Here is a 27,441-nt window from a genome sequence, read left to right as displayed (position 1 = left end):
TAATAATAATAATAATAATAATAATAATAATAATAATAATAATAATAATAATAATACAATCAGTAAGAACCATAGCAATACAACACAACAAAATAGTGCACAAATAACTTGAAACATTTACGGTAACTCTTTTAATTCTGCTTTTAACTTACTATTGTAATTTAGCATGTTTTAGCTTAATTACTGTGTTAAACTGTTTATATAGTTTGAGATAGCAAACTGTTGATATAAGGGTATAAATATTTTAATAATATTAGCATTTAATAATATTTGTTGTTGTTGTTGTTATTTGGTAGGTTCCTGATGTGGTTCTTGTTAACACCTAAGTAGCGTTATTTATTTATTTGATGTCCTGCCTTTCTCCTGTCAGGGCAGCCCAAGGCAGTTTGCAACAAACTAAAGCATAATACAGATTTAAATCTTACTAATACAGTGGTACCTCGGGATACGAAATACCCAGGTTACGAAATTTTCGGGATACGAAAAAATCCCATAGGGAATTATTGTTCCGGGTTACGAATGTTTTTTCGGGTAACGAAAAAACTTTTGGCGCTTTTCGGCGCGAATCGCGGCTTTTCCCCATTAGCGCCTATGGCATTTCGGCTTACGAAGGCTTTTCGGTTTACGAAAGCGGCCGCGGAACGAATTAATTTCGTAACCCGAGGCACCACTGTACAAAAGTTTAAAACAAATCTGTGGACGTGCAAGTCCCTTTATATACAGTGGCATAGTAAAATGGTGCCCCTTACATGAAATGGCAAAATCAAGGTTTCTTTATTGGTGTTTATTTTATTTTTTTAAAATGTTTTCAAGCCGTGGATGATTGCATCCAAGGATAAAAAAATTCATGTATAGGTGAGGGCTGGTTGTATAGTGTTATCTCTGCTAAGAAGTATACTTCAGAGTCATTCCATATTTATACAGAGAGAGATGCATGGCTGAAAAGATAATTAGACAATCACTTGAATGTCAAATGAGTTTAAAAAGAAAAGCAGGAGCTAGATGTAAGAACTGGGGACTTAACAGATTCTCTGTTCTGTTCTCTATGTATATGTATATCTCCTTTTTCTCTTCTTCATTCAAGTGATATGAAAAACGCATCACACCTAAGGTCAAGGCTTCCTGTTAGGAAGTAACTGTAGGCAGTGGAATTTTCCACTAGTTAATTAGATTAAGACAACCTTTGTGCTTCCTTTCCAAAGTTTGGTCTGCAACAGTTTTTTTTAAAGCATTGCATGACAGTCTTGGAAGAAGTGGGGAGAAACTGTCTGCACTTAGCAGTTAAAATACTATGAATCCCATTGTCTTTATGGATTAAGCCCCAGTAATTATTAGCTGTGTTAAATTAATCAGTATTGTGATGCAGGAGAGGCAGTTGCATGCCAAGAAGACATTTGTGTGGTGGGAAGGAGGGTAGGATGGCTATGAGTGGAGGTATTTGCCTGCATTCTTGCCACTTGTAGAAAGTCTGAAATCAAGCTATGTATATATGTATTGAAACATTTATATCTTGTCCTAGTGATCTTAGAGCAGTGCACAACAGAATCAATTTTAAAGATTTTGAACTATGTATACACACACACAGTCTAAAGTATATAAAAATTATTTTAAAAATGAAAACGGTTATGCAAATACAAATTGAATTTAGCAATACAGTAAATGTGTGTTTGTTATTGCTGTTGCTGCTGCTCTGGACCCAACTGAGTGCAAGCCTTAAGTGGAAATGTTTAAATAGAAATTCTAAAGAGGTTGCAGTAGTCTTTAACCTCCTGATACCTTCCCTCTGGGGTTTCTCTATGGGAATGCAGGGGGTGTGGGGTGTAACACCCCTGCTTCCCAGATCTCTGCCTTTTGACAGAAATGGGCTGTGGGATTCATCTACAGTGGTCCCTCTATATTCGCTGGGGTTGATCTGCTGCTTATTTGGTTTTTATTGTATATTAATTAGTATTACTTTAGAGATATTTTAATCATGTAATGTTGTTGTTGTAGGTTGTACGCCGATTGGCAGGTTTTTCGTCTTTTTTTCTTTTTTGACCCTTACTGTATCAAGCGCTGTGCAAACTTTACAGCATTTTATAAATAAATGTTAAGAAGAAGTAGTAGTTAAGGGTGCAAGACCCCAATAAATGTGGAAAATTCATAAATAGAACAACACTGTTCTATTTACCTAAGAGATCACCTCTCTAGGAATCTCCAGGTCCTCCAGTGCAACTCTGTGGTGAACAGCTGCCAGAAGTTGATCATAAATCAAGCTGGAGGACCTCCATTGCCTAAAGAAGTATCTTCTTTAGGAACGTCTAGGTTCTCCAGCACAATTCTATGCTCAACTTCTGGCAGAGTTGCACTGGAGGACCTAGCAATTCCTAGAGACAACATATTAGTCAAAATTACAAATAATCAAATAGGCAAAAGTCAAAACCGCAGATGTAGAAGGCCAACTATACATCCCTTTAAAAACCAAAAACTCAGTAGAAGAGAAGATTTAAGTGGAAAAAAAGAGAGGCCTCGTGTTTAAAATAACCTTGTGACCTTGGGCAAATTACACTCTCTCAGCCTCAGGCAGAAGCAAAGACAAGCACTCTCTGTCCAAGTCTTGCCAAGACAACCCTGTAATAGGGTTGCTTTAGGGTTGCCATAAGTCAGAACTATCTTGAAGGTACACAACAACAACAAACGCTATGCTTCACTTATATAGGGAAGACTATATCTTACATAGCCTTTGGGTACATCAAAGTGGAAAACATTCCCACTTTCATCAGCAAAGATTTAGGACTTTTACTGTATCTCCCATCTAAAATTGTGGTAGGCTTTATTGTCGGTTTTGTAAATAAGGTTTCATGTTTACACAGTCAGCAAAGAAAATGCTTCTTCATTCTAGACACCTTTGGACACCGTGGTAAGCTAGTGTTTCTAACAAATCAGTGAGAGAATCCAGAGTTAATTTTAGATTTATCTGTCTGACTTGTTGTGGGAGAAACAAACCAGAGAGCGGCTTCAATTGGGTCAGATGTCATGATAAACAAATTAACCAAGGTCTGTGGTTGGTTTAGCCAGTCCTGCTGCAAGCAAATGCACTCAGATAGTAGACACCAGCGTGTGACTTGTCAATCATATAAGACATGATTCCAGAAGAACCCTCACTGGTCAAAGGTGAACTGGATTTTTTATCTGTTGCTGGCTTTTTTCTGTCTACAAGAACAGTTCTTTCCTCCCAAAGATCAATAGATCTCAGAGCAGCTTACAGGGAGTTCAATCGCTAGCAGAAATATTTAAATTTCAACTGTGGATGAAATATTGAAGGGGATAAAGGGTAATGAAACTGTTCATACTCTGGAGATGTTCCAGAAAAGCAATGCCAGTTGTTCCCTTCAATGATATGTTTCTTTTCTCAGTTCCTCTGTGTTTCAAATCAGCCTGTCACGTTGTTGATATATGCATCATCAGCAGAAGAGATTTTCTGAAACAGAAATATTTCTCCAACAGTTTATAAGACCTTAAATGGTAATTGGAGGACAGTTGTGTCCTGTTGATGTCTGACAGTTTGAATTTCTGTATATACTTGTGAATTTTCCATAAATTAAAAAACCTCAGAAAATTCAGTTTCGGAAATGGCGCAGCAGAAGGCACAAAAAGAGGCAAATAACATTGCAATAAATCTTGATTTAGGCTTTTGCTTCTAATATTTCTTGATTCTCAAGCAGCTAAAAATAGAAACTATTTTATAACTGTACTTTCTTTCTGCTTCAAGTGCCACGAAATGCAGTAGGCATGCCCGAGTTCAAGGCTGTCAGGAAACAAACCTACATATGCAAAATCAGGCATGTCTTGGAAACATGAAATTCCTAAATCATATTTTCTTCAGACACTATTAGGTTGTATGTGAATATTCATGTGGCTTGTGGAACTCTACTATTTCCCCGTTTGGAAAGCTAGCTGCAACAACCAAACAGGTTCTTTTGACAAGAAGTCAAGACATAACCTGTTGTGTGTCTTAGAAAGGCTGCTTGATATAGCTTCAAAGGGCATTTCTATAATGTCAGGGAACTAGGCTGGGCCAAGAATGCTCTACTTGAAATTCATATATTTTAGACACAGCTGCCATGAAACAGTGGATCACTTGTATGCTTGTAGCAAAGAGTGAGGAGCATTGGGCATTGTAGGCCAGCAACATCTGGAGGGCCACACAATTCCAACCTCCAATTTACACAAATCATCCTTGCACCTTCTAGATATGACAGATTTATCTTTGCTATTTAAAAATAGGGATATTTCAAACTTATCTGGTTCAGTCGCGTGTCTTATATGCAGGCTACAAGTGCCTAGTTTATCAGGTTCACTCTGACTTAATGCAAGCTGTAAGCTATTTGAGATTTGCTAGACCTTGCAGTTTGCCTTATTGAACTCTTGTCACTCTAAAAAAATATTCATATTAAGAATGCCAGAAAGAGTAACTTCCTTAACGTAACTTAAGAGTGCCTTATGTACTGTATTTTTATATTGTTGGCATTGTATGGTATTGCATTGTTTTTTCCTGTGCATTGTTTTGCTTTGTATTCTGAGACTCTGTTGTAAGCCGCCTTGATCATATGGAAAGGCGGGGTATAAATAAAACTAATAATAATAATAATAATAATTAAGTAAGAAAAAGCAGACAAGGGCTGATATGTGCGTGCGTGAGAGAATTTCTTGCATACTATTATATTATAACCTCAGAGTCTAGGAGCCTCTGAATTGGAGGTAAGATGCAAAGAGGGGTTTTTCTTTTTGCAGAGGCAGGATCCTTGATCTGACGTGGGTGGAAGACATTCATCCTGTATATTCCATCTCTCTTTTTATCTGACACGTTATGCATTTAGAAGCTAGCCTGAGTTTGTACAGAGATTGTCAAATTTCAGCCACAGTGGACCCTACAAAGTTGAGCCGCTAGTACATTTCCAGGAATGGGGAATAAAATCTTACTGCATCCCTCTCCACTTTAAATAAAATCTATGCAGGATTGTAAGAGGAGGAGCAGCCACTGTGCTCTTGCCAGCTCTGTTTTATGACTTAATAAAATTCAGCTCTTTGTCAGCTGAATTAGGTGCTGTAAGCACAATAGCCCTTTTAATGCCCTGAACACATATGGCCTTCCATTCATGAATAAGCTTCAGTTAACAACCGGCATACTATATAGAGGTTTCCCAGAGCTGATTGTCTAAATAGCCAACCATGCACAGAATGAAGCCCACAGTTTTGATCTCAGTGGGATTTGTATATCATGATGGAGCTACAGGAAGCATTAGCTTCAATAAAGGCCTCATGCATCAAAAGAGGTATGTACTTTTTAGAAGCTGAGTAGACTTTATTTTAGAACTGGCCTCCCCATAACAGACTTTCAATGAGTGGTGGGGTTAACAGGATTGATGGATCTATTGGAATGTTTGGAATGTATTAATCAGCAAATGTGTTTCTTTTTAAGGACAAAGAATTTCAGCTGGTGGTTTTATGCATGTAGAGGTTGGCAAAACACCCCCAGAATACCAACATGGATAGAAAACACTGAGGGTTAGTTGCAATGCATTTATCACCATTGTGAATTAGCTAATCTGAGGCCTTTAGGAAGGATCATAAAGACTGTGTTTTGTAATGAGTTGGTAAGTCCTGTGACTTTATAGCAATGACTTCCTTTGTAGTTTGCAGGAAAACTGTTATCCTTTCCTTCCTTCCAATTGTTATATGGCACTGACCCCCAAATCATTGCCTACAGCAGGCAACCACCTCCTTGCTGACCCATTTCCAGGGAGCAACTGGGACACGTGCTGTGGAATACCAGCCCATTACTGGAGATATTGAGGACATTAAAACATTTCTTAATTTCTGTGTGGCACTGACCTGGCCTATTACACCTCTTCATATTCCATTGGTGTTGGAATCCATATGTGAGATATTGGTAGTGACAGGCAAACCCCCTTTTAGGGGAAACCTGTCTGTCATTATTGGTTGTCTCTTTCTGAGTTTAGTCTGATAATTTGCTTAAGAAGCCCAAGTTTTCCTGAAACAGTTTGAAAACCATTGGTGTGCTATGTAAAAAGAAAACAATTAACACCTGAAAGTGCATACAATGAGCATTGAATCAAGCATTTGGGAAGTTGAAAGAAAACAGAGTTTAAGCTTAGGAGGACCAGGTTGAAGAGTGGGGAAACATCATGGAACATTTACTCGGGGTAAGCATGGTTTTAAAATGGAATTTGGAGGACAGCAGGAGCTTGGATTTATGAAATAGGAATTGGAAGGCTCATCCAGGTACATGACAGAGCATGAATGAAGGCACAAAAGCAGAAGAGACAAGGATGCAAGATCAGGTGCACTTGAAGTGACAGCAGTGTAAACGGGAGGAGGAAAAGTTGAATCCATCCTCTTGGCTAAATTATCTGTTTCATACTTACATTCAGTATACCTATGTGGATGTTGTTTTCAGATATGGAAATTCAATATATTGTTAAATATCTCTACCATTGCATAAAACCTGATGGATGGCAGAGTTAGTATATTGACCAGTGCACACCCATCTTTCTAATCACATCATTTTTTTTTAATTCTGACATACATAATTTTGGGGGATTCAGATAATTTTTTGCTAGTACTTCTGTACTGTTGATTTTTCATGCAGTGTTTTTGGAGTAGTATTTCCAAAACAGCTTCCTAAGATTTATACCACACCTGTCTTCAGTCTATCTTTTTTCCAGTTGCTTAATGTACATGTAAACGGCCACTTTGAATTGTGAAGCATTTAATTTTATGCAGTGAAGTGAAAGGAAATTGTTAACCACAAGTAAATTAAGGTAACATCACTCCCAGTAGTTCGACTCTAGGAAGGAGAAGGAGTATTTAACCCAGTTTCTGTAATTTCATAGCTTCCTAAAATCTAGTTGCATACTGCTTCTGTTTAACCCCTTTTATATACTTTTTTCCAGTTACTTAATTCTCAAACAACATTCTTATTATACTGTAAAACATCTTACACTATATACCGTAATTGTGAGCTGCTTTTCTCTCTTTTTGCATAGCCAGAAAGAAGACTTTGGCAGCATTCAGGTATATTTTTAAAGAATCCTGTCTTAGCATTTCATTGGAACCTCCTTTGAAATAAACCCTAATGAATTACTGGTCTGATATCCCTAGTTTCAATTTAACACAACGTCCACAAAACCCATCCAGCTGATCCATGTTGTGCTAAGCCATGGCTTTGCATTACATGGAAACCATGCCATCATATTCCTTATAACCCCTTTTAAAACTGCTCATTTTGTTCATTTCTCCTTTTTAGAGGGTGGGTGGGATAGAAAGTGTGATAACTCAGATTCAAGTGCGGAGGAGATGCAAACTGCAGTATTGTAAAATATGGAACACGGAACAGTATTCCTTCTGCTCCAGAAAACTGCAGTAGTCTATATAGATATGCTTTTGTTTTTCTTGTTCTTTATTGTTTCATTGAGCACTATAGAATCTGGCTGTACTCTTCCTGTACTCTTTTAGCAGAGCACTCCCAAACCACAATTATGAGGAACCTAGTTCTGATGCCATCAGTTTTTTATACTCTCAAAAAAATTCTAACTTGATTTCTCTGCAATAAATCATGCTCTTTTCCTTACAGCTCTCCTGTCGTTTTTGGGAAACAATTTCTGCTAATTTGTGGTCAGTGTTTTTAGCAATCCCTTTCCTGTTTACCTGTATTATTTTCCATTCCCTTGAGAGAGAAAATACTCCATTGCTTTGCTAAGACCTGACATAAACTCATAGAAAAAAGTGGTCCACTTTTTATGGTTGGCTCTTCATATGCTTAATTCCTATTTTGGGGAGAAATAGAGAGAAACAGCTGTCAGACACCAGAATCCTATGGATGTCTTACACTGATGTAACTGCTAGTTACTCCAATATAAATACATAGTACCTCCTTGTGCTATGCCTTTGCTCTCATCCCACAAAAGTTGTTGAATAGATCCTGGACACAGCTCTGGTGGGCCATGAGGAAAGGTATATGCTGACACTGCCTGGGTGTCTTTAGATACCTTGGGGAGAAATTTAATTTCCCCCCCTCCCATGACTAACATTACTGTGCTGAAAGAGCATGCAGATGCATATTCTCAGCATTACAGAGATTTACATTCCACCAGGACTTCAATATAGGGTTGCCATAAGTGAGGACCTCCAAACCAGGACAAATGTAGGGCAACATTTTCAAATGTAGGACACGTTTTCATAAAAATGGAGGACACGCAAAAAATTGAGTTGTTTTTTTAAATGTTAATATAAATGCATGTTTTTTAGGCATGATCAAAATGGAGGACATTTTGGCATTATTCCTAGACAGATGGCAGAAATGTACTTGCCCTCAGGTTCAACTGTACTTCTCAGAAGTGTGTACTTGGTCAAGGGACTCTGGTTTTTCTTCACTATGCATGAGTTTGTAAAAATCACAGCAAGTTACATTGGCCATGCCTTAGAGGCTTGTTGATATCAATATCATCATCATCATCACTACTATAATTGTCCAGGAAAGGCAGACTTGTTAGCATTCAAAGCGCCATAAATATACAGAAAATGCACTTGCATATATTTTATAATAAAAAATAATGAAAAAAAACAAGGCAGGGGTGTATATATTTGATAATAAAAATTGTAATAAAATAAAAAACAAGCAATAATAAAATGAAAAATAAAATAAAAACAAGCAATAATAAAAATGAATGAAATAAAATAAAAGCAAGCAATAATACAAATAAAATAAAAAATAAAAAGCAATAATAAAAAATAAAAAATTAAATAAAATAAGTATTTTATATTTTTAAAAATAATTTAAAAACCCCAAAATACCAAGGCAGACCTAATGGCCACTGACTCAGCTTTCCTCCTCCTCCTCTGGCCCAATTCTGCCCTGGCCCCTTCAAGGCACACTTCCTCCGGCTCCTTCCTCCTCCTCTCCCCCCTCCTCCTCCTCACGATGGCTGGCGTGTGCGGAGGGAAGCGGGGCAGGCGCATGCATGCACGGAGGGAAGCGGGGCAGGCGCTTGTGCGTGGAGGGAAGCAGGGCAGGCGCGCGTGCTGCCTTTAGCCCCTGCTGATGCCTGGGCGGCGTGCGCCGAGGAGCCCGTCCTCTTTGGCCAGCTGTCCAGCCAAAGCAAGGGACGAGCTCCTGTTTTGGAGCCCCGCGCACGCGCAAGCCCTCACACTGGAGGCGCGGTGGCGACGGCGCTTCTGCCACCAAGGAGGAAGGCGGAGCCGGAGGAGGAGGTGGGTTGGCGCTGCCCACCGCGAAGATGACGAGGAGGAGGTGGGTTGGCACCGCAGCAGCCGCATTAGCAGCAGCGGCAATGGCCGGAGCGGGGCCCCGAACCGGGAACAAGGCACGGGGGCCGCCAGGTTATGGCAACCCTACTTCAATAGGGTTTTGGTAGCAGAGATTTCCCCATTTATTGTAATTAACAAAGCAAGATTTTGGACCCAGTTCTGCATTAGTAGCACTTTTTTTAAATCATAGGACTGGCCCAGAAACTGTCCCCATTGTAAGCAACCATCAGCATATTACCCGTAGAAGCGTCTGTTTCTAAATTAGTCAGTATCCTTGAAATGACGAAAACACTATTGAGCTTAGGGTAAACTAGGCTGCTGCATGTCTCTGGGCGACACATGTCATTGTAACTGAGGTCTATAATCTTGCAGCGAGCGCACTGTAGGCTTATGTAACGGGTGTGGAGGGTAAGTGGGGGCCTCATGTGTCCAGCCTGTGTGTTTAATTACAGCCCTTCCAAGGAGGGGAGAGATGGGAAGATTACAAGGCAGGAAATAATAGAGCAGCCGAGGCCTGTACCTGTGTGTGCTTGCAGCCCCTGTGATGTTGCAAGCCAGCATCTTGGACAGGAGATGTGACCTTCAAGTTACTTATCTTTTAGCAGGTTGCTTAGATTATCCAGACCTCAAGATCTTTCAGGAGGGAGAGTAGCAGTAAGAACTCTTTCATCAGATTGGTCCTTTTAACAGTTCTGGTAATGTTCAGGATTGAGTAGACGAATTGTTTTTTGTCACTCATTAGCGTGGGTGGGAGGGTGGAAGGAATCCTTTGCCACATATGCCTATGGTTTCTATAATACTAACAGCAACCCTGACCCAACTAGTACATTTCCTTAGGATAAGAAAGAGCATGCAGATGCATATTCTCAGCATTACAGAGAAATACATGCTGGACTTTGATCTTGGACATGTTTTTAAATCAGTTTTTAGTAGTGTTGTCTAGTTAATGTTTTAAAAAAAACGTTTGCATGATATGCTGTCTTAGTTGTATTTAGTTTTTAACTTATACTATGAGCAGCCTTAGGTCCCACATTGGAAGACAGGTGGTAGCTAGGATTGAACAGTGCATTGCAAGGGAAGGAAAAGGATCAGGGGTTTGACACATCTTTTGTGGCCATCCTATCAGTGTCAGGTTTTATTCTTGCAGGTAAAATGTGCTGGTTTAATACCTGTCTGATGCTGAAATTTCTCTAACAAAGTCTGGAGGCACCTTAAGAGATTAACAGATTTTATATGGAATATGGCTGTGATGGTCTCCCCCCCCACTTCATCTGGCACATCACATGGAGTGAGTTGCTGTCCACAAAACTAATGCCAAATAGAATTTTTTAGTCTTCCATATGCCAGGAGACTCCTTGTGTTTGCGCAACACAGTCATAAATTCACGCACACCAAATTCTTGGAATTTCTTCAGCCACACTTGTCTGCTTTTTTGTTCTTAGGAGTCTTCTGCTCCATACACACATACCCTGATCCATTCTTTGTGTGTGTAGATAAACAAAAGCTGCTGTTCTCCAAACTCTGCTTTCCAAATTTTATTTGGCTTGTCATGAAAGTAAGACTACATCAAAGGTACATATACATTCACTCACTCTCTCACTGTTATGTGGGGACACTGCTAGGGCCTGCTCTACTTTCCCAGGTTGCATGGATGGAAAAGAAGACATTACTGAACTTGGATCTCCATTCCTTCTGGTGCTCTATAGCCAGATCAACTTCATAGCCAGTGAATTACTGACTGGTCCCAGGGATGTTACACACACTACTTTACCACACTGGGCACACTAATTTCATTTCCCTTCAGAAACCAAGTGGAAGTAGGCATGTCTAATAGCTGGGGGGAAGACTCCAAGAAAACAACCAGGACTGCCCAAATAGGGCTGGGAAAGACCTTGGCGGTTTCTTGCTGCGTCTAGACAATACTAGTCTAGATGGACCAATGCCATGCCACACCTACTGTGTCTCTTTTGCATCACTCACCATAAAGAAACTTTTCCTGTGTTAGTACAGTGCACTCATGTCCATTTCTTTCCTGTGTGGCTGGTTTTGCAAGAATCTGAAAAGGAGGCAAGAGTAAAGGTGGATTTTGTTCTGACTTGGCCTGTGGCACCTCGTGTTCTTGGCCATGCGTACCCTGCACACAGGTGCTGTCTTTGTGACATGCCATGCGTACTTGAAGTTGTCTCCCTTATCTGTTGGAGTTCCTCAGGGCTCTGTTTTAGGTCCCCTTCTGTTCTCTCTTTACACACTCTCCCTTGGCAAACTTATCAGTTCTTTTGGTTTCTCTTACCATCTTTACGCCGATGATACCCAACTGTACATTTCCACCCCTAACCTTTCACCAGAGCTAGAGCAGCAAGTGTCATCCTGTTTAACAGCTGTCTCCCACTGGATGTACCATCGGCGTCTGAAGCTCAATATGTCCAAGACCGAGCTTCTTGTTTTCCCTCCTAAGCCCACCCTTCACTACTCCTTTTCTATTTCTGTCAATAACATTTCTATCCAGCCGGTCCAGGAAGCCCGTAGTCTCGGTTTCATCTTTGACTCCTCTTTGTCATTTATCCCACAGATTCAGACTACAGCCAAAGTCTGTAGATTTTTTCTCTATAATATCGCCAAAATCCGTCCATATCTCTCAGCTTCTACCGCAAAACACTGGTCCATGCCCTAGTGGTCTCACGACTAGACTACTGTAACCTCCTCCTGGCAGGGCTTCCTCTCTCTCACCTCCACCCATTAATTTCTGTTCAGCATTCAGCTGCACGCATTATTTCACTCGCTCGCCGTTATGATCATGTCTCCCCTCTGTTGTCTTCCCTTCACTGGCTCCCTCTTCCTTTCCGCATCAGGTACAAACTTTTGTTACTGACCTTCAAAGCTCTGCATGGGCTGGCCCCTCTTTATTTAACTGATCTTCTCTCTTCCTACATCCCTACTCGCACTCTCCGCTCTGGTAGCCAAAATCTCCTCTCTCAGCCCAGGATCTTCTCTGCCCCATCCCGGATCCGTCCCTTCTCCCTAGCTGCCCCTCATTCCTGGAACCTTCTTCCTCCGCATGCACGGCTCATCACTTCCCTAACCAGCTTTAAGACAGAGCTGAAAACCATATTGTTTAGGGAAGCGTTCTCAGGGAATTTGTGATTGTTATCTGGCTGTCTGACAATAGTTGATGTGATGTGATTTGTTTGATATTTGATGTTTTTAATCTGTTTTTTCCTTTCTAGATGGTAATTTTATCTATTCCTCTTTTAATTGTTATTATCTTAGAATGTACGCCTTGGGCAGGCTTTTATTTACTCCTAATTTTACCGACTTTGTACAGCGCTGTGTATAATTACAGCGCTATAGAAATAAAGTTTAATAATAATAATAATAATTGTCTAGCCACAAGCTCATTCTGACAGTACCACATAAATCTAAAAAAAGAATATAAAGAGGTCATCTGAGCTGGATTTTAAAGTGCCCCATACTTGTTTAGCTGCCTCAAAGATATCTGAGGATAACACACCCACACACATATCATGGTAACAATAGCTAGGAAAGTAGGATGGGCTGATTGTTTGGACATACAAACATCATGGGGTGTTAGCTGGGCAGCCGATTAGCTGTTCTCATAATTCTTCTAGCCTCTTAAAATGCACCAACTTGTGTCATTGAATTCAGATGAGCTTGTTGCAAGGGTGATTATTTCCTTATGCATTTCAAATTCTGTGGATTCAAAAAGTTAATTCTGTAATAATAATAATAATAATAATAATAATAATAATAATAATAAGTTTTATTTCTATTTTCCCGCCTCTCCCGATGGATCGAAGCAGGATTACGACAGTATTTCGGACAATAAAATATCTAACATTACAATTTAAAAACAATTTAAAACCATATATTATCAAAATATGCTAGTACAATATTAAAACCACAATACATCCTGTGATAAAATTATCTTGATTTTTCCTGAGGTGAAGTTTTCCTCAGATCTTATCTGGGGGGTATGCTTGCCGGAAGAGATGTGTTTTTAGTGCCTTCTTGAGCTTATTGCAGACTGGACAGATGTCCCTTACAGGATTCTTTGGTGATGTTATTATGCTTCTGTTGACTCCAGGGAAGGCTTCCTGCTCACCACCTTCTTTAAGAAGGTAGGTTTTTGTAGGCATGAGGCCTAAGCACTTGCTTCCTATATAAGTATAGATGACATTCTTAGGCTTCCAAATCTGTTGTCCATTTTTGCAATTCTCCACTTGGCTGTTGTGCATTTGAAGGCTTTGAAGGGAAAACTTAACATGACTTCACATGAGCTAACTCAGCTATACAGTATGTCTTCTTCAGTTTCATGATAACATTTTCCCTCTCTCACATGCTTTTCACTGATGATTCTATATTAACAGAACCAGTAAAACTGTGACCATTTTTAATTATTACAGCAGCATAGTTCTGCCTTAGCTCTTGCCAGGCATTGTGTAAGAGGAATAGAGTGACAGGGAAGATTTTCAAGTACTGAGTGAACAACAGGCAGGCAGGATAATTGGCAGAAAGAAGGAAGGACTCAGTTGCAGACCCTTTCTCATTAACCCTTTCAAGTGCAGCTGGACCCAGTTTGTTTCTTCATCAATTGCATCTATAATTCCAAAAGCGCTTTTGCTGTAGTCAAAGGCAAAGCAGCTTAAGGAGAGGGATGATGCTACCCCAGTGGATAAATTTCTCACAAAATACTAATGCCAGGATCCTCCCACCAACAATTTCATTACCTCCCAATTCCAGTTTTTTCAAGCCGTTGACTTCAGAGGGAGAAAACTGCACTTCCAGTCAGATCAGAGCTCAAGAGCAAGATGTGTTATGCTTGCTCATGCAGCAGCTTTTCCCAAATGAAATATTTTGGGAATGGCAAAAAGCAGCCACTGTTGTTTTCATGTACTTCAGAAATACTAATTTTCCATTTTTAAAAACCTGTTTGTTTGTTTGTTTGTTTGTTGCTGTTGCTTCAACCTTGCAAATTTTGTACCCAGAAGTCTTAAAGGTCTCTTGACACAACAAAATATCTTTATTCTTCCTTCCTTCCTTCCTTCATGTATAAATTGTGGCTTATAGCTATCCAGAACCATAAATGGATTTATAAAATTACATATAGATGTGAGGGATTTCTGTATTCTGTTTATATAAAGGGAGTGTTGGTCTTGCAATATGCCACAGAGTCATTCTTGTTCCTTGATAATCCTTCACATTATATGGGTGCTTAAGCATATGTTGGAGAACCCTAAAGATTCAAATGTTTTCTCTAAATAACCCACCAGAAAACTGAAGTGGGAACACAGGAATGCACCAAGGTCATATAAGTGTACATATTAGCCCTGTGCCAGACTGCAATGTAAAATATTTTTAATTGCATTCTTATTTTTTATCCTTTGCGTTCTTATTTGTTAGCTTCTTATTTGTTAACCTTTATCCAGTGAAATATTACAACTATTATAGTAGCCCTTATTGTGCTATTGTCAGCCTGCTTAGTAGACATCTCATGTTTGTGCATCTGTATAACTGTGTGTGTCTCTAATTACACCCAGTACTTCATGAATAAATGTTAGAATCATACAAGCCATTGTATTCCCTATTACCATGTGTGGATGTGAGAGCTGGACAACTAAGAAACAAAATTGGAGGAAAATCAATTCATTTGAAATGTGATGCTGGAGAAGAGCGCTGAGGGTTCTATGGACAGCCAAAAAGACAAACAAATGGGTCCTAAAGCAGATCAAGCCAGAAATCTCCCTGGAAGCTTAAAATGACAAAAATTGGGCTGTTGCATTTTGGACATATCATGAGAAGAGAGGACTCATTAGAAAAAACAATAATGCTGGGAAAAGTGGAGGGATGTAGAAAGAGAGGAAGAGCACATAGATCAGTGGTTCTCAACCTTCCTAATGCCAGGACCCTTTAATACAGTTCCTCATGTTGTAGTGACCCCCAACCATACAATTATTTTCATTGCTACATGCAAATATGTGTTTTCCAATGGTCTTAGGCGACCCCTGTGAAAGGGTCGTTCGACCCCCAAAGGGGTCCTGACCCACAGGTTGGGAACCACTGACATAGATGGATGGACTCTGTTCATGAGTTTACAGATATGAATTTGCAGGAACTAAGCAGAGCAGTGGAGGACAGGAAGTCTTGGCGATGTCTCATCCACAGGGTCGCCTTGGGTTGAGATTGACTCAAGAGCAGTTAACAACAACAAACAAACAAAAATTACTGAGTGTATGTCTTCAATAACACCCAGTTGTTCATGATGAGCTCAGGAAGTGGATGTGTGAAGCAGGAAGTGATGATAGCTCAGATTGCTCCCCTTCCCTCTGGAAAAAAAATGGTGGCATGCTGGACACCTTTTCTGTACAGATGGTTGGTGTTAGCAGTCCCCAAGAAATCCATTGTATAACAACCTGAACTCATTTTCATGAGACTGATCCAAACCCACAGCCTCTACGATAGAGATCACAGTAATCCACTAGGCAAGCTATGTCATCAGACAAGGCTGCCTTTGTATTCTGAGCAGGTAGCAAGTGGCAATTTCCACTGCCAAGCCAGTTTGGGACAGTTGTATTTCAGCTGGATGGTCACAGAGGGTGCGGGTGTACCTCTGTTGCAAGGTCAGCTGCCAGATAGAAAAGATACACCCTGAGCAAACTCTGCAATTAAGGTGTGCAACTGAAACACTCCCATACCCGTGCTGCCTAGCTTTCCACGTAAAGGGTGCAGTCAAAGATAAGTTGATTCTTTCCCCTGATCGCTATCTCAGTGCATTAGAAAGAAAATTGCCTTTCATCCCCCACTTAAAACTGACATCCTCTTAGTCCTGCAGCTGTGAAAATGGAACGGGGGGAGGATGCACAGAGTTTGCTGTTTGTTTTTTCTTTGAGAGGTTCATAAACAACAGGGATTGAAATTGTGAAGCCTGGATACTAATCCATTTTAGAATAGGCCCATTCTTAAATCAAGACATAGGTACAATATGACTAAGCCTAGGCCTGAGAGCTGTTTAAAATTCTCCTTAGGCTGTTCATCTGGTGATCCTTTTTCTCAGACTTTCAATGCCACTTGAGGGCTTTTATGATAAGTGGTGCTACTTTAATTGACCTCTATCTGTACAGATTCTTCATTGCTGGCTAAATGTTCCTCATCTGCTGTCTCTTTTGATGCCTTTATATGTTTTTAAATGTTGTATTTTTGTTATGCGCAAGGTGGTCCATATATCTTTTAAAAACCTGCACAAGGTGGTGCATCAATCTTTTAAAAATGAAAAAAAAAGTTAAAAACAAAGTTCATAGAATCGTAGAGCTGGAAGAGACTAGAAGGGCCATCCAGTCCAACCGCCTGCCATGCAGGAACTCTCAATCAAAATATCCCTGACAGATGGCTGTCCAGCCTCTGTTTAAAGACCTCCAAGGAAGGAGACTCCACCAGACTCCAAGGAAGTGTGTTCCACTGTCGAACAGCCCTTACTGTCAGGAAGTTCCTCCTAATGTTGAGGTGAAATCTTAAACAGGGCTATCATATCATCTCTTAACCTTCTCTTCTCCAGGCTAAATATCCCCAGCTCCCTGAGTTGTTCCTCATAGGGCATGGTTTCCAGATCCTTCACCATTTTAGTTGCCCTCCTTTGGACACACTCCAATTTCTCAACATCCTTTTTGAATAGTGGTGCCCAGAGCTGAACACAGGATTATTCCAGGTGAGGCTTGACCAAACAGAATAGAGTGACACTATTACTTCCCTTGATCTAGATGCTTTATTTCTATTGATGCAGCCTAAAATTGCATTGGCCTTTTTAGCTGCCTCATCACACTGTTAACAACAACAACAACATTAATAATAATAATATGAATTATGTATAGCCCGCCTTTTCTCAAGGAATCAAGGCGGGTTACAACATCTTAAAAGCTATACAATGCAATAGAGTAACATATCAGTTACCATTAAAACAATCCCCCCCCCCCCAATTCCTGTTGACTCATGTTCAACTTGTGGTCTACTTGTACTCCTAGATCCCTTTCACATGTAGTCTCATTAAGCCAGGTTTTCCCCATCCTATATCTATGCATTTCGTTTTTCTGCCCTAAGTGCAGTGTCTTACATTTTTCTGTGTTGAATATCATTTTGTTAGCTTTGGCCCAGCTTTCCACTTTATTCAGGTCATTTTGAATTTTGATCATGTTCTCTGGGGTGTTAGCTACTGCTCCTAATTTGCTGACATCTGCAAATTTGATAAGTATGGCCCTAATTCTGTCATCCAAGTTCCCCATCTTCTTAACCCTGATGCAAAATCACAGCTGCTGCAGTAAAAGTCTGCTGTCCAACAAAAAATAATAATATTAAGAGAATGAAAGAAGGAGTTTTCTTCTTCCTGACTGGAAATGGCAGCAAGTCCACATCTCAGGAAAAGACAAGAGTAATACACATTTTTATGAGGTGTGTGTTTTCCTCTTCTTCTGTGCTTAGAGTTTAATTGCCAAGTGTGATTTGTGTAGCTTAGAGCTAGTTTCTCCAAGCACAGGGCTGCTGCAGAATGTGTGAGTCTTGTGTTAAACCTCTTGTTGTTCTCTTCTGTCCTTCTGTAACAAATTACAAAAAATTCAGGATGATTAAAGATATAGTGACCAAACCTTATGAGAAAAGGTTGAGTGAGTTGGGCATGTCCAGCCTGGTAGAGGATGGAAGGGTGACATGACTGCACTTTTTCAATACCTCAAGGGCTGTCACAGAGAGGAGGTGTCTTGCTGACCCAGAGGGTATGACCAGTTCAAATAGTTTTAAGTTATAGGGGGAGTAGATTTCATTTGAACATTTAAACTAACTTCTTGATAGTAAGAGAAGCTCAGCAGTGGGATTAGCTAGTTCCTGCACTGAGAGTGAGATTGGACTCAATGATCTCTGGGGCCACTTCCAGCACTATGATTCTGTTCTCGAAGAAGGATGTACAGTGGGAGCTTGGTATCTGCTGGAGTTTGGTTCCAGGATCCCCTGTGGATTCCAAAATCAATGGATGTTCAAGTCTCGTTATATACAAGGGCATAGTAAAATGATGTCCCTTATATAAAAAGGCAAAATCAAGTTTTGCTTTTTGGAACGTATATATATATTTGAGTAGTTTCAAGCCATAGATGCTTGAATCCATGGATAAAAATTCTGTGGGTACAGAAGGTCAACTGTATATGGCACCATTTCCTAGTGATGGTGAGAACTTGCCAAACCTGATACCAAGGCACAGTGCATGTTTCATTGTATGTTACAGAATGGATGATCTTGACTGAGCGGACCCATTTTTTTATTTTGGCTCTGTGTTCATGCTAACTTGTTCTCTCTTGAACCCTTGGTTGCTAATTGAGGGGAAATGTTTTCCCCCTGCTTCTCACCAGTCTTTGAGAAAGGGCAGGGATTGAGAAGGTCTGGTATTGGTTGATAGGGAGCAACAGTGCTACTGTGATATAATGGCTTGAGCATGGAACTAAGACACTAGAAGACCACAATTCATATCCCCATTCAGTTGTGGAAACCCATTGGGTGACCTTGGCCAAGTCATATTCTCTCAGCCTCAGAAAAAGGTAATGGCAAATCCTCTCTGAAGAAATCTTGCCAAGAAGTTCAAATGGTAGGTTCATCTTTTGTTGTTGTTGCCTTCAAGTCATTTCCAGCTTATGACAACCCTATTGTGGTGTTTTCTTGGCAAATTACTTCAGAAAGGAAGTTGCCACTGCCATCCTCTGAGGCTGAGAGAGTGTGACTTGTGTGGCTTTCAAGGCCAAGCTGGGATTTGAACCCTGGACTCCAGATTCATTACTCAACACTCGAACCATTACGTTATCCCGGCTTTCTAGATTCACTTTAATGTTGCCATTAATCAGAAATTACTTGAAGGCACACAACGAAAGCAGCAGTGCTACTGTTTTAATCCTCAAAGTAGGCTTGGTTTGCCAGTCTCTAAACAAACCCTGAGACTCTCCTTCAGATTTTTGGATCCTCTTCCTGCCAAATGGGCCCCCCCCAAAATAAGGATCCATTTTCTCTCATAACAGACTAAGAGAATGCAATGCCTCCTTTTTCCTAGATTGAGAACACCCACGCATGAGGGGGTAGAAATGTGCCAGCAGGTTAGTGGAGAGAGAGAGGGTTCTCGCTTTGCAGAAGATTGTAAATCTCAATATTAAAAGTAGAGATTTCTATTTCACCATGAGGGATGGTTGTAAATGAAGGATCAGGGTTTTCTTTTCTCTCCTCACCCTGCAAAAAGTCTCTGCACAGTTTATCACAAAAGAAACACTGAATGTGGCACATGACAAGTGAGTTCTCCCTGGGAGCTCATGACCTTGCTCGTGCTAACAATTTCCTGTGAACCACAAGCTCCTCGAGTCCCACTATTGTTGCCTAGTCATTGGGTTTTTGCTTTTTTGAAGTTTGCTTCTTTTCTTGTCTGGGGGGAGAACAAACAAAACTTGTTTACTGTCGGCCCGTGTCCTATTTGTTTGCAACTTGCTGGGAAATGCCTTTTTGCCAGAGTCTCAGCGGGAGCAGTTACTGCAAACAAATGAAATTGTTTTCTATTGATTTGTGGAGGACGTCAAAAGCTTTGTGCCAAAGCAGTTTTTTAAAAAATAAAAATTACAATCAGCTTTTCTTATCAAGGGTGTTTTTGGGTGAGCTATTTTTCCCAGATTGTTTTTCAGTATTCCTAAATAATGCCCATACACATTCAAGAGGTTAGTGGAAGTGGGGGGACGGGGACTATTGCTCATTGGTTCATGATAGCAAACACTGACACATTATTCTGTTCTTTCTGATTATCTGATTGGAATATGAATGGTAAAGAATTATGGGATACAGGGTTTTGTTTTTTTATGGTCTTTTTGAAGTGGGAAAATCTTTGTTATTATTTTACGCATTGAGCTGGGAACAAAATATTGTCATGTGAATACTACTGTTCAAGTTTCCATTCATTCATTCCTCCTTCCCTTTCCCCAAACCCAGCAGTCAAGTAAGCATTCTTGCTAAGCTTTAAGCATCTTCATTGAGCTCTTTTAAGGGTCTTCCTTCCCACCAAAAAAAAACTTACAAGGAATGACTTAGGGAGCTGGATATGCTTAGCTTAATAGGGCAGACTGTGAGGTGACATGTTAGTCGTCTTTAAATATCTCAAGGGATCTCATGTTGAAGAGGGAGGAAGTTTGTCTTCTGCTGCTCAAGAATCTGGAACATGGACCCAGTTGATTCGAATTGCAAGAAAAAAGAATCCACTAAACATAAGAAAACTTTTTAACTGTAAGAGCTGTTCAGCAATGGACTGCCTTGAAGAGTGGTGGGGTCTCCTTTTTTAGAGGTTTTTAAAAACAGGTTTCTCTTTCAGGAGTGCTTTAGATGAGTATTCAGGGGACTGGACTATGTAGTCCTTCTGGTCCCTTCCAGTTCTAAAATTCAGTGAAAAATTCTGAAAAAAGTTGCACTCCTGCAACCCTTACGATTCCCATAAGCTTGCTAATAGTTTCCTCTTGAGCATGAGTGGTGCTTTTTTGGCTTTATAAGGATGCATGCTCAGAGAATGAGTTTACCAGTATACCCATCTTTTAAAATATACATAGGGGAAAAAACTGAATGAAAATCTTTAAGCTCAGAACCCCCACCCTCCACACACATTACATCAACATCAGAAAGGTGCATTTCTTCATGCATTATAAAATCCTGTTTGAGACGGTCCCTAAGCATAGGAAAGCAACTAAGAACACTGAAACATTTCCAGGCCTATACACTTCCTAAATTCCAGTAATTGGGTGTGCTGAAAGATTTCCAGACCTATAAAATCCCTAAATCCCAGCTGAAATGAATTAAACCATCTATAAAAAGAGACAATAAAACCAACTAGTTGCAGCAACACATAAAGAGGGTGTTTTTTTTAAAAAAAAATCTTAGTTACCTGTCCCAAAGACACTCCAAAGAGAATATGCTTTGCAGATATACTGAAAAGCTTCCAGATAATGAGTTCCAGGAGTGAAAGGGGAGTGTACCTTGAAGGATTTTAAGAAGTATGTTCACAAGTTGGAGCAAGTTTAGAGAAGGGCAACAGGGAGGATGATAAGAATTGTGGAGAGAAAAAACACATGAGGAAAGATTGAGGAAGTTGGGCATCTTCAGCCTGGTGAAGAGAAGACTGAGCGATGACATGATTGCAGTATTGAAAGGACTATCATAGAGAAGAAGGTGCAGATTTGTTCTCTGTTGCCTCAGAAGGTAGGACCAGGTCTAATGGTTTTAAGTTACAGAAAGATAGACTTCAGTTGAACATTGGAAAGAACTGCTTGACAGTAAGACCAGTTCTACAGTGGAACCAATAACCTAGATCGGTGTTGGGTCTCCTTACCTGGACACCCTCAAAAAGAGATTAGATGCCTACCTGCTGAGGATGCTCCCTTGCAATGAACAGGGAGTTGGACCTCGAGGCCTATGGCACTGATTAGCAAACTGTCACCTTCCAGGAGTTTTGGACTTCAGCTCCCAGAATCCAAGACCATTGAACAAGATGGATGGGGCTTCTGGGAGCTGAAGTCCACAACGTCTGAAGGTCCAGAGATTGGGAACACTGGTCTTTGGAGCCCCTTCCAGCTACACGAGTCTTTGAAGGGGGTATCCCCTTGGGGATCAGCAAGGCCCTTTTCCCTTGCTTTCTATTTTTAACTCTGACATTGCAGGACTGTGGCTTAGACGTTTGGGCTTCCTAGGAGTTAAGCGATTCCTGAGGTTGCATAACACATCTCTGTGAGCACACCTTGCCTTTACCATAAATGTGAAGGTGTAAGTGTAAACCCTCATATCTGTCACCATGAGATGTGGCAAACAAAAAAGAACCTCTTGCCAAAGTATTCAGTGTTTAAAGCACTGCAGTAATGGTGTATGAGAGGTGGTCTCTCTCTCTGGCCTTACAAGGGTTGTGACGCTTTAACTGCTGCAGTTCGCCAGTCTCTCAACAAGTGTGCCTTCCTATCGACAGTGAAATAACATGGCAATGGGGATTTAATTTTGTGCTTGGTCAGCTCCTATCTGATTAAGAGCTGTTCTGCAAGCTGATGGCCTATGAAGTCCTTTTCTCTTAAACAGGAGCCTGGAATTGAGAGACAAAGTTCTCCTTTATTTCACTCCACCTGGATCAAAATCCCTGGCTGGATTTTGTTCCATGTCAGATGAGGTGATAGTGTCAGCAACAAGCAGCAGTTCAGCAACCTCTGAAACCAATTTTGTGGAGTCAAGCTTAAGAAGTACTTAAAGGGTGAGGACTCCAAACTCATTTCTTGTTTCACCAGCATATGTATTGGTAGATTGTCCTGGGATGAGTAAAATGAACTTCTTGAAGAACCCATTGTGGTTCTCTTGCACTCCCTCTTTTTATCATTCTCTGTTTTGGACTACAGCTTCCACAACTCTCCTAGCCAACATGGCTGGGGGATTCTTGGTGCTGCAGTCCAGATATGTAGCTTTTTCCAAGTTCTTGCTAGAATCTCTTTATTCACTACAAAGAGCGTTTGAAAGGATGTCATACTGAGGATGGTGAAAGCTTGTTTTCTGTAGCTCCAGAGAATAGGACCTAGAGCAACGGATACAAACTACAGAAAAAGGGATTCCACCTCAGCATTAGGAAAAACCTCCTGACTGTAAGAGCTGGTCAACAGTGGAAGATGCTGCCTCAGAGTGTGGTGAAGTTGCCTCCTTCAGAGGTTTTTAAAGAGAGGCTGAATGGCCACCACTCTGTTTCCAGGTGGAATTCAAAGTTCTAGTGATGACCTATAAAGTCCTATACAACTTGGGTCCAGAAAGAACATTTCCTTATATGACCCTGCCCAAGTTTTAATATCCCCAAGGAAGGGTTTTCTTTTGCTCCCACTACCATCGCAGGCACATTGATGCGTACACAGAAAAGGACCTTCTCAGTGGTCTCTCCTGGGCTGTGGGATTCCCTCCCATGGGAGATTCAATTGACCCCTCTCTATTCTCTTTCCAGTGGCACGACTTTGGCTGTTAACTGGCTGTAGCAGATGTGTCTTTTAACAGGGCGTGCTGGACCTCTCACTTTTGTGCTGTACATTTTTTTAGCTGTTCAGTGAGCCTTCTGTCTCCATGGATTTTTTTATCCACAGATTCAACGATCCACAGCTTGAAAACATTTTTTAAAAATGTAAATTCCAATAAGCAAACTCTGACTTGGCCATTTTATATAAGGGCCACCATTTTACTTTATTATTTAATGGGGTTTGAGTATACATGGATTTTGGTATCTACGGGGGATCCTAGAACCAAACCCCAGCGGATACCAAGGACCCGCTGTATTTTGTTTTAACCTGTACTGTAAGCAGGCTTGGGTCTCTTAATTGGGAGAAAGGCAGGAAATTAATCAGTGTATCAATTAATTCACACATGTGCTGCAGAATTGCCCTACTGTGTAGCACAAATACAACCACAAGGGTATCTGGATTGATCTGAATATGTTTGTTTGTTTTTTTAATGGAAGCACTTTATTTATACGCCACACAGGGAACATGCAGCCCAGAGAGGTTATCCCACAGTCTTCTCTCCTTCAGTAGTGCTGGCTGACTTATTTTTTTTTTTTTAAGTCTCTGCCAGTTTAGAAATGCAGAAGTCAACAAGTTTGCATGAACAAGTTTTCTGATGCAGCTCAGCCAGCAGTTGATAAAATTGCCACTGGCATAAAACTGTACATTGAAAATACTTGGCAGAGGCATTTTTTTTCTTTTTCTTTTAGCAACCCTTTCCTATGGCCCCTTGTCTCCTTTCTCCCCTTTAAAGTTGCAAATGTAAATGAAAATCAAGGGAAAGATATATTTACTTTCCCCAGAAGTAGCATTATAATGCTATATATTCTGGAGCAGTGTTACTTGAGCACCAAGTAGCATTGGCTTATATACAGGACATACAGGACATGGGGCACAGATCTAGCAAGTAATCGTTGCATCCACCAAAACCCCATCTTTCATTTTTAAAAATATGTATCTAGTCCTTAGGAAGATGCCTGGGAGCAAGTAAACAGACTTAGAAAAGGTCAGAGGCAGAAGAAAACTAAATTGGGAGGAAGGGTGCTTTCAGAAATTGAATTATTCCCCACATGTGCAGTCTGTCCTTAGTGTCACCATCATAGATCACCGCTTCTGTCCACTGTCTATTCTCATGAGCTGATAGTCATTGCATGAATCCTGTATGTCCTGTATATAAGCCCAATTTTTCTTTGTATAATGCTGTATACGTGATTTGGTTGTTCTGCTGGGTGCTCTTAGGTGTGCCCAGTTCTGTATAGAAACATGTCAGTAAAAAAATACTACAAGAGATCTTGAAAAATCCAGCTAATTTCTCAGAGAATATATCTGGAGGAGGGTTAGGATTTGCCTGTACTTTAAACACTAGCTCTTCAGTCCAGTCGTTCCTTGACTGCTGCCAGAAACAATCTCAGACAATGATTGCATAATCTCAATCCCCAAATGCTCAAAGAAGAAACCGTAAACACATGTTGATCATGGCTGCAAGGTCAATCCTAATCACAACCTCTTGAAAGATACCTTTGTAAACTAGATGTTTTTTTACCTCCAGGCGGATATTGAAGATTGACCTTTGTTGTTTGATTGCTAATTGGGACCTTGCAGATGATGGCTTAAAGTGGTACATTAGGTATTATTGGGCTGAAAGGGATGCTTTTTCCCTTTCCCAAGCCTGTTTCAAAGCAATACTCTGCCACTGGCACCATCTTCAGGCTACAAATTAGTACTGCATATATGAAATGTTCTTTTAAGCATTATCCTTGGTTTCTCTCCATCCGGACCTTGAAAATTCCCCTCTCCTCCCAATTCAGAAGAGAATAGCTAGTATTGTGCAACAGGCAAAATATCTGTGACAACATACCCATTTCTGAGTATCGGTTTAATCAGTTTACCTGTGGAGGTTCAGATTTTAATGTCAACCATGTTGCAGCACAGTCTAGCCCATTACTAAAGCGATGAGGAATCCCAGGAGCAATGTTCCTCCTTGTGATTTTGTTTCCTTGGCAGGAGAGCCAGATAGTGTTTGTGTATGGTGTGATTGTTTTTTACAGATATCCAAGCAGAGTGGAGGCATGTAATATTTGTTCCACACATCCTGGTAACAGATCTCCTACCCTACCCAGCCAGGACTAGATTATGAATGTTGCAGTTCATGAAGTTGTTCCAGGCCCTCAGAAACTAGGGGCCCAGTGCTAAACAGAAAAGGTCCAGGTTGCTTCTTTTTTAAATTTGTCTGTTACCAACATTTTGTGTGTTACTTAAGGATTGGAGTAAAAATGCATGGAATCAGTCTATTCATAGAATTGTAGGACTACTCTGTTCAACCCTTTGCCATGCAGGAATATACAACTAAAGCAGTCCTGAATGATGCCCGTCTAACTTCTGTTTAAAGACTTCAAAAGAGCACTAGAACACCATCCTCTGAGGCTGTCTATTCCACTGCTGAACCACTCTTACAATCAAGAAGTTCTTTCACATGTTTCTGTGGAATAATTTTTTGTGATTTGAATTAATTGGTTCATGTTCTAATTTCTGGAGCAGCAAAAAACAACCTTACTCCACCTTGTAGATAGTATCTCTTCAGATATTTACAGATGAGTATCATGTCACCTTTCAATCTTACTGAAGCTGCAAGGCTGAAAATCAAGTTACAAATCAAGATGCCTGTCCTGCCTTCTATTGTACTTTGCATTTTATTTAATATTTAATTTATTTATTTCTATATCACAACTAACAGAACAGCTCATACACATGCACGGGGGGGGGGCATTTTTGGAACTGCTCCAAGTCTCCAATCATCTTTATCCAGACTTGCCCACATCCAGTCCCTAGATGTGATGTCCTAATCCCTTTGAGATGCCCTCAGCTTTCCCCTTTCCTTAGCTGCTGCACACAAGTACTGCCAGTTCCTTCCCCAATCTCTAAGGATTTTTTTTGTCAAGTAAGTTTTTCCCTTTAAGGAAATACCAGCAAACAGTTCTGAGTTGTTATTAACAACTAATGTGCTTGGTAAAGGAATTTCTGGACAGACCTAACAACATTGAAGCAAGAATATCATGCAGAAAAATATTGCTTATATAAGCAGTTTAAAAGGATTTAAGTGCAAATTTTGAAAGATATGCTCCTTAAGCGAACCTTGACACATCCTAGGCATCAGAAGTCCTGCATTCTCCTCACACTTATCATTTTGTCTGCCTGGAGAGAGCAAAAGGGGAGCGCCAACTGTGCCAAGATTGCCAGAAGGAGAGCTTAGAGTAATTCCAGTGTTTGAGCTGCTTCTTCAAAAAAGGATTCGATCAGCTCTTGTTCAGATTCAGCCCTGGAGTATGTCCCTCCCTCCCTGAAACCCAGGGGTACTGATGTAAGGTTTCCCCGTCACCTCATTTTGCTTAAGACTTTTGAACTGCCCCATGCACCACTTGCTGCTCCTTCTGCCTTATGTCATGAGTTCCTCACATGCGTGTGTATGCATGCGCACACTTCATTCCAATGTTTGGTCAGAATCATGTTGTGTAGTGTTTTTATGCGACTATGCCAGTGTAGACCATGGCCATAGGGAAAAGGTGGTCATAGGCAAAGCATCCATGAATGATAAAAGTGCTGGTTATGATATATGAAGCCCTATATGTTTCAGGTCCATGTTATCTAAAGGAATGTATTCTTCTATTTTATTAATTTATTGATAGGCTGATAGATTTTATTAATTTGTTGACTGACTGACTGAATTTATAACACGTCTTTCTACTGGAATAGGGCCCAAAGCCCAAGTTTTGAGATACTCTGGGAAGGCCCTTTTCTCTTTCCCATCCTCCTCACAGGTACATCTGGTGAGAAGAGGAGACAGGGCCTTTTTGAGTTTTGCCCCAAGCTCTAGAATTGCTTTCCTAAAAGATAAAACTGGCACCCTCCTTGTTATCCTTCAGTAGACAGGTAAAAAATACTAAGTTTGTTTGGTTTCAGCAGGCCTTTGAAGACTTCATTGCTCAGAGAGAAAGGGCCTCGTACTTTCTGTTTGTTGCTGTATTTTTAATGGTAAATTTTG

General features: G+C 40.5%; 1 protein-coding gene across 4 annotated transcripts in view; it reads left to right on the top strand.

Moving 5' to 3' along the window:
• SLC45A4 (solute carrier family 45 member 4) overlaps positions 1-27,441 on the top strand; it is a 119,905-nt gene that overhangs the window by 71,551 nt on the left and 20,913 nt on the right. The gene's annotated exons all lie outside the window — the stretch shown is intronic.

The sequence above is a fragment of the Sceloporus undulatus genome, chromosome 4 (genome assembly GCF_019175285.1).
Source record: "Sceloporus undulatus isolate JIND9_A2432 ecotype Alabama chromosome 4, SceUnd_v1.1, whole genome shotgun sequence".
NCBI classification, from domain to species: domain Eukaryota; kingdom Metazoa; phylum Chordata; class Lepidosauria; order Squamata; family Phrynosomatidae; genus Sceloporus; species Sceloporus undulatus.
This window is presented reverse-complemented; position numbering and strand designations above follow the sequence as displayed.